We start from the raw sequence: 8,911 nt of genomic DNA on the forward strand, positions 1-8,911 counted from the left end.
CGTTGGGAGTATCCAATTCAGTTGTGGAGAGTGTCCCAACCTTGTTTGTAAGGGTTCGGGTGCCACCTTCAAGGGTACCATTTAGTGGAATCACGACATCTCGCATTGTGTGAGGGCATGAGGAGAATACGGTGGCCTTAGTGGGATCTTTGGGTGCATTGTGCCTCCACACCGCTCTAACGGAGACATAATTCCCCTCAAAGGGAAGGAACTTCGGAAACACAGCCTCATCTTCATCGGTTCCACTTGTGGTTACTTCTTACCTTTATTATATTTACTTCTTGCTTGTTATTATTGTTGTTAGCATCATATAGGTTGCTCACTTAGTTGCATATCTAGACAACATATTTGTTGCTAATCTTAAATTGTTAAAGAAAAGCTTAACCATATCGAACCTTTCAATTGGAATCAGAGCTACGTCTCTTTATTAAGGGTTTCACCACCCAAAGAGTATGGTTGACAATGGGAACGGGTTGTGGAGCTGCCCGAGGTCGGGGTTCTGAATTGGTCATACGAGAGGATCAAAATGAGGCTATGTCCAAGTTTAGATCCTTAATGTCTATCGAGGTCAAAATCATGCTTAAATATTTCCTTGCTGGCTTCAAAATTTCTACCGATCCGTTGCATGTGGTTAATCCCACAACCTTGGATTCGGGGACCAACTCCAAAAAGGAGAATTCTAGTAGTGATAGAAATAAATTACCTCAAGGAACGAGCGGGCCAAATACATTTGCCTCGGTTCCTCCTCCATGGTCTATGAAGGACCAGTTCACCCACCGCATATTATTAACCTCGGTCCTCCTCATAAACTTGTCAAGAATCATTTTTCTAATAGGTTTTTCATATCAAGGCTCATTTGAATCACATCTCAACACAACTTTGGATAATCGTTGATCAAGGGTACTACCCACATGATCCAAGCAACCTAACGCCAGGAGAAGAAGTCGACAATCACCTCAATCACTTCGCCTTGTTCATCCTTCAAGGAGCAGTTCCCATTGAAGATCTTGCTCAATTGCATCCCTTCACTCGCTCCAACGATTCTCTAGAGCACATCATTTCCATGTACAAGGGAAGCTCAAGTATTCAATGGTCTAACTATGAAGTGGTCCTTGATGAGACTGATCAATTTGCTATGATTAAGGATGAGGACCCTCGTGAGCTCTACTGAAGAGTGATAATGCTTTCTATTGCTCTTCAAGATCACTGAAGCAAGGATGTGGATGACAATTGGATCAAGCATAAGTTTCTCAAGGCTATCATGCCATTCAACAAGTCAATGTCCTCAGTCATCCATCAAAGGTCGTACTTTCCCTCCTTGTCCTCAAGCAACGTGTTGGATGAGTTCATTACCATGAACATATTGAACTAGACAGTTGACAATGCTCTAGCTCATGTCCAACGGTCAAGAAAATTTTCCACCAATATTGCTTTGAAGCCCAAGGCTGTTTTGGAGGATGATGAAGAAGAAGAAGAGGAAAGTTTCCCCGAAAAGACACCAAATATGCTTATCACGAGCACATGACTCTTGCGTCAAGGCAATTTTGGGGCAACAAGAGAAACTCGAGGCCCAAATTCTCCCAGGACAACTCAAAGTTGTTCCAAGGGCAAGCAACACGTGAGGACTTGCTACAATTGTGGCAATGTGAGTCACTTTGTTGCAGATTGTCTGTTTGAGAAGAGGGAGGACAATGGTGGCAAGCTTATTCGCCAAGACAGGGCCAAGCCCTTCCCTAACAAGAACAACTTCTCCAAGAAGATGCCCCAAAAGATATTGGTGGCTCACGAAGAGTACCTCTCCAATGAGGATCATGACGATGATGCAAGTGGTGAAGTGATGGGAATGTCCACGGTGGCCATTGCATCCTCTTCTCCAAGCAAGGTGTCCCTCTTCAACGCCCCCAACGAGAACCACATTACCAAGTGCCTTATGGGCAAGGCATCCAACAAGGTAACCCCAACATCAAAACAATCTTTTCCACTACCCCTTATCCTATGGTTAGTGCACATGAAAGAGAGGAGGTAAATGATGAGGAAAATTACTTTGATAGATTCATGAGAGAAGTCAAGGGTAAAACCAAGAAGCATTTTGTTGCTCTCTTGGAACAACTAGGAGAGGCTAGCGACCTCATTGAAACTCATGAAGAAAATATCTCTACGTTACAGGGACATAGTAGTGACTATGCTGATGACATAGTGGATCTTTCCATTTCTATTGAGGAAGAGAAGGGCTTTGTTTGGCTCTTGAGGAGTCAAACAACGATGACCTAGGTCAAGTACAAAAAGACCATGATCATGATCTTGTTCTCACTCGTGTGCTCCAATCTGAAAAGGTGGGGTTGACCTTGATATACTCAAGGAAGAGCTTGCCACACTTGACGAGGCTCACAAAGCTTTGAAGAGTGTTCATGCTTCTTTAAAAAAGTCTCATGTTCAACTCCAAGTAAACTCACAAAGGAAATAGCCACATGTTCTCCTTTCGTATTAATTGATAATGCCCATGCTACTAACCCATGTTGTGAGCATGTACATCTTGTGGAGGAGAATGTCAAATTAAAAGAATAGCTTGGGAAAGGCCTTGTCACGTGCGTTCAAGGCGAAAAAAATCTTAATGACCTTTTTAGATATCAAAGGAAGTGGTTGCAAAGGAAGGAGTTGGGTTTGCACCCAAGTCCAAGAAGATCAAGACCAACCAACCTCCCCCTCTTAAGGAGACCTTTGTTAAGGCCGGCGAGGGTACTCATGAGAAGGACAAGGGCAAAGCTAAGGGTGGTAATGCCAAGAAGGGAAAAACCCTCCTTCCCAACATGTCGGTGACTTTAACCCCTCATATGTTTTATGTCATGTTAGTGATGGGAATATTTTTTTCTAAATTTGTTGGTTCACCTTATGAGTACATTGAATGGTCTATTTGGGTTCCTAAGATCATTGTAGCTAACTTGAAAGGACCCATTAAAGAATGGGTACCTAAATCCAAGCATGTATCTTATGTAGGATTTTGTTTTCGGTGGAGTGTCATGGTTGCTTGATAGCGGTGCAACAAATCATATGACCGGAAGCAAGGACTTGGTTGTGGACGTTCATCCCGACCCATCTGTGGCCACCCAAGTCTCCTTTGATGATGATGCAATTTCAAAGGTATTGGGTCTTGGCAAGGTGGTAATTTCTCTGGAACTTACCAATGAAAAGGTCATGCTAGTTGGGACCCTTCCATACAATTTACTTTCCGTTCATCAACTTGCTCTCATGGGTTTTAGTACGTTCTTTGGTGTTGACTCCATGGCCCTTTTGTGGAGAAAGACTCTTCAAGTATATTTTGTTGGGCATGTCGAGAACGGTCTCTGCGTGGTTAACTTTTCGGAGAGACCCACTAAGGCTGCGACTTTCCTAATGGCTAAAGTTGATGTGGGATGGCTTTGGCATCGTTGGCTAGCCCATGTCAACATGAGATATTTGCAAAGTCTCCTCAAAGGGGAACACGTTCTTGGACTAACAAATGTGAGTTTTGCCAAAGATTGTGATTGCAGTGCTTGTATTAAAGGAAAGCTACATGAGACAGCTCACCGCCCCACGACTACCATATACTCAAAGAAGACTTTGGAGCTCCTCCACATGGATCTCTTTGGTCCTCCATCTTTCGGTAGTCTTGGGGAAGAAAGTATTGCTTGGTGATAGTGTATGATTACTTAAGATATACTTGGGTGTACTTCTTCAATAGGAAGGGTGAGACCCAACAAACTGTCATCGACTTCTCCAATGAAGTTCAACGTCAACATGAGGCAAAGATTTTGATGATTAGAAGTGACAATGGCACCAAATTCAAGAATTACACCTTAAATGAATTTCTGAGTGATGAGGAGATCAAGCACTGATACGTCCATTTTGCGTCATGCTTTCATGTTGATATTTATCGATTTATGGGCTGTTATTACACTTCACGGTACAATACTTGTGCATTTTCTCTCTTATTTTGCAAGGTTTACATGAAGAGGGAGAATGCCGGCAGCTGGAATTCTAGCCTGAAAAAGGAGCAAGTTTGAGATACCTATTCTGCGCAACTCCAAAAGCCGTGAAAATCAACGAGGATTTATTTTGGAATTTATAAAAAATACTGGGTCGAAGAAGTACCAGAGGGGAGCCAGCAGGAGGCCACAAGCCTGCTAGGCACGGCCTACCCCCCCCCCTCCGGCCACGCCTTGGGGGCTTGTGGGCTCCCTGCTGGCCCTCTGGCCCCCTCTTTTTCTACAAGAAGGGTTTTGTTCTAGAAAAAATCAGGAGGAGGCTTTCGGGAGGAATCGCCGCCGCCAAGAGGCGGAACTTGAGCAGAACCAATCTAGAGCTCCCGCAGGGTCGTCCTGCCGGGGAAACTTCCCTCCCGGAGGGGGAAATCGTCGACATCATCATCACCAACACTCCTCTCATCAGAGGGGACTCATCACTATCAACATCTTCATCAGCACCATCTCATCTCCATACCCTAGTTCATCTCTTGTAACCAATCTCCATCTCGCGACTCCGATTGGTACTTGTAAGGCTGCTAGTAGTGTTAATTACTCTTTGTAGTTGATCCTAGTTGGATTACTTGGTGGAATATTATATGATCAGACCCTTGATGCTATTCAATACCTCTCTGGTCATGAATATTATTATGCTTTGTGAGTAGTTACTTTTGTTCCTGAGGACATGGGATAAGTCATGCTATAAGTAGTCATGTGAATTTGGTATTCGTTTGATATTTGGTTGTGTTGTATGTTGTCTCTCCTCTAGTGGTGTTATGTGAACGTCAACTACATAACACTTCACCATTATTTGGGCCTAGAGGAAGGCATTGGGAAGTAGTAAGTAGATGATGGGTTGCTAGAGTGATAGAAGCTTAAACCCTAGTTTATGTGTTGCTTCATAAGGGGCTGATTTGCATCCACTAGTTTAATGCTATGGTTAGACTTTGTCTTAATTCTTCTTTCGTAGTTGCGGATGCTTGCGAGAGGGGTTAATCATAAGAGGGATGTTTGTCCAAGTAAGGGCAGTACCCAAGCACTGGTCCACCCACATATCAAACTATCAAAGTACCGAACGCGAATCATATGAACATGATGAAAACTAGCTTGACAGAAATACCCATGTGTCCTCGGGAGCGTTTTACCTCCTATAAGAGTTTGTCCTGGCTTGTCCCTTGCTACAAAAGGGATTGGGCCACTTTGCTGCACCGTCGTTACTTTTGTTACTTGCTACTTGCTACGAATCATCTTGTCACACAACTACTTGTTACCGATAATTTCAGTGCTTGCACAGATTACCTTGCTGAAAACCACTTGTCAGATCATTCTGCTCCTCGTTGGGTTCGACACTCTTACTTATCGAAAGGACTATGATAAATCCCCTATACTTGTGGGTCATCAGGAATCTTTTCTGGCGCCATTGCCGGGGAGTGAAGCGCCTTTGGTAAGTGGAATTTGGTAAGGAAACATTTATATAGTGTGCTGAAATTTATTGTTACTTGTTTCTATGGAAACTAATCCTTTGAGGAGCTTGTTCGGGGTATCTTCACCTCGAATGATAGCACAAGGAGTTGCTCCTCAACCTGCTGCACCTACTGAAAATATTTGCTATGAATTTCCTTCGGGTATGCTTGAGAAACTGCTGGCTAATCCTTTTACAGGAGATGGAACATCACATCCAGACTTGCATCTAATCTATGTAGATGAAGTTTGTGGTTTATTTAAGCTTCAGGTTTGCCCGAGGATGAGGTCAAGAATAAGGTCTTTCCCTTATCTTTGAGGGATAAAGAATTGACATGGTATAGGCTATGTGATGATACTGGATCATGGAACTACAACCAGTTGAAATTGGAATTTCATCAAAAGTTTTATCCTATGCATCTAGTACATCGTGATCGGAATTACATTTATAGTTTTTGGCCTCGTGACAGAGAAAGCATTTCTCAAGCTTGGGGGAGTCTTAAATCAATGTTATATTCATGCCCCAACCATGAGCTCTCGTGAGAAATTATCATTCAGAACTTCTATGCTGGGCTTTCTCATGATGATCGCACCATGCTTGACACTTCTTGTACCAGTTCTTTTATGAAGAGAGATATTGACTTCAAATGGAATTTATTGGAAAGAATTAAACGCAACTCTGAAGATTGGGAGCTTGATGAAGGTAAGGAGTCAGGTATGAATTTCAAGTTTGATTGCGATAAATCCTTTGTTGAAACAAATACTTTTTGTGATTTTAGCGCTAAGTATGGACTTGACTCTGAGATAGTAGCTTCATTATGTGAATCATTTGCTGCTCATATTGATCTCCCTAAAGAGAAGTGGTTTAAATATCATCCTCCCTTAGAAGTCAATGTAGTTAAACCCAATCCAGTGTAAGAGAAATTCATTGCCTATAATGATCCTATTGTCCCTAGTGCTTACATTGAGAAACCACCTTTCCCTGTTAGGATTAAGGATCATTCTAAAGCTTCAACTGTGATACGTAGGGGCTACATTAGAACACCTACACCCCCTGAGAAAATTAGAGTTGAACCTAGCATTGCTATTATCAAAGATCTCCTGTCCGACAATGTTGATGGCCATGATATTCACTTCTGTGAAGATGCTGCTAGAATTGCTAAACCACATGCTAGAGACAAACATGGGCATGTTGTTGGCACGCCTATTATTTCTGTCAAGATAGGAGATCATTGTTATCATGGTTTATGTGACGTGGGTGCTAGTGTTAGTGCAATACCTCGATCCTTATATGATGAAATCAAAGACGAGATTGCACCTCTCGAGATAGAACCCATTGATGCTAGTATTCAGCTTGCCAATAGAGATACTATCTGCCCTGTGGGAATTGTTACAGATGTTGAAGTCTTGTGTGGTAAAACGAAGTATCCTGCTGATTTCCTCGTTCTTGCTACCACACAAGATAGCTTTTTTCCCATCATATTTGGCAGAGCTTTTCACAATACTTTCAATGCTCATATTGACTGTGAGAAGCAAATTGTCACTGTTGGCTTTGAAGGTGTGTCACATGAGTTCAGTTTCTCCAAGTTTGATAGACAACCTCATGAAAAAGAGTTGCCTAGTAAGGATGAAACTATTGCCCTAGCTTCTATTGTTGTGCCTCATACTGATCCTTTAGAGCAATACTTGCTTGAGCATGAAAATGATATGCATATGGATGAAAGGGATGAGATAGATAGAGTTGTCTTTGAACAATATCATATCCTTAAGAATAATTTGCCCGTTGAACTGCTTGGAGATCCACCCCCACCAAAGGGTGATCCTGTGTTCGAGCTTAAACAGTTGCCAGATACTCTTAAGTATGCTTATCTTGATGAAAAAGAGATATATCATGTTATTATTAGTGCTAGCCTCTCAGAGCATGAAGAAAAGAAGTTATTAAAAACTCTGAGGAAGCACCGGGCTGCTATTGGATATACTCTTGATGATCTTAAGGGCATTATTCCCACTCTATGCCAGCACAAGATTAAAACTGGTCCCGATTCCAAACCAGTTGTTGATCATCAACGGAGATTAAATCCTAAGATGAAAGAGGTAGTAAGAAAATAAATACTAAAGCTCCTGGAAGCAGGCATTATCTATCATGTTGCTCATAGTGATTGGGTGAGTCCGGTGTATTGTGTCCCTAATAAGGGAGGTATTACCGTTGTCCCTAATGATAAGGATGAATTGATCCTACAGAGGATTATTACTCGCTATAGGATGGTGATCGATTTTAGGAAATTGAATAAAGCCACTATGAAATATCATTACCCTTTGCCTTTTATCGTCCAAATGCTAGAAAGACTGTCTAAACACACACACTTCTACTTTCTAGATGGTAATTCTGGTTTCTCCCAAATACCTATTGCACAATCTGATTAGGAGAAAACCACTTTCACCTGCCATTTCGGTACCTTTGCTTACAGACGTATGCCTTTTGGCTTATGTAATGCACCTGCCACTTTTCAAAGATGTATGATGGCTATATTCTTTGACTTTTGTGAAAATATTGTTGAGGTTTTCATGGATGACTTTTCTGTTTATGGGTCTTCTTTTGATGATTGCCTCAGCAACCTTGATCGAGTCTTGCAGAGATGTAAAGACACCAACCTTGTCTTGAATTGGGAGAAGTGCCACTTTATGGTTAATGAAGGCATCGTCTTAGGACATAAAATTTCTGAAAGAGGTATTGAAGTCGATAAGGCTAAGGTTGATGCAATCGAGAAAATGCCATGCCCCACAGATATCAAAGGTATAAGAAGTTTCCTTGGTCATGCTGGTTTCTATAGAGGGTTCATTAAAGACTTCTCTAAGATTTCTAGGCCTCTTACCAATCTCTTACAAAATGATATTCGTTTTATTTTTGACGATGATTGTGAGGAAGCCTTCGAAATATTTACGAAGGCCTTGATAACTGCGCCTATTGTTCAACCACCTGATTGGAACTTACCTTTTGAAATCATGTGTGATGCTAGTGATTATGTTGTTGGCGTTGTCCTAGGACAAAGAGTTGATAAGAAGTTGAATGTTATTCACTATGCTAGTAAAACTCTAGGCAGTGCCCAAAGAAACTATGCTACTACTGAAAAGGAATTTTTAGCAGTCGTGTTTGCATGTGAATAGTTCAAATCTTACATAGTTGATTCGAAAGTCACTATTCACACTGATCACGCTGCTATTAAGTACCTCATGGAAAAGAAAGATGCTAAACCTAGACTTATCAGATGGTTTCTTTTGCTACAAGAATTTGATTTGCATGTTGTTGACAGGAAGGGTGCTCAAAACCCAGTAGCAGATAACTTGTCTAGGTTGGGGAATGTTCTTGATGACCCACAACCTATTGATGATAGCTTTCCTGATGAGCAATTGAATGTCATCAATACTTCACGTAGTACATCGTGGTATGCTGA

The sequence above is a fragment of the Hordeum vulgare genome, chromosome 5H (genome assembly GCF_904849725.1).
Source record: "Hordeum vulgare subsp. vulgare chromosome 5H, MorexV3_pseudomolecules_assembly, whole genome shotgun sequence".
Taxonomy (NCBI): domain Eukaryota; kingdom Viridiplantae; phylum Streptophyta; class Magnoliopsida; order Poales; family Poaceae; genus Hordeum; species Hordeum vulgare.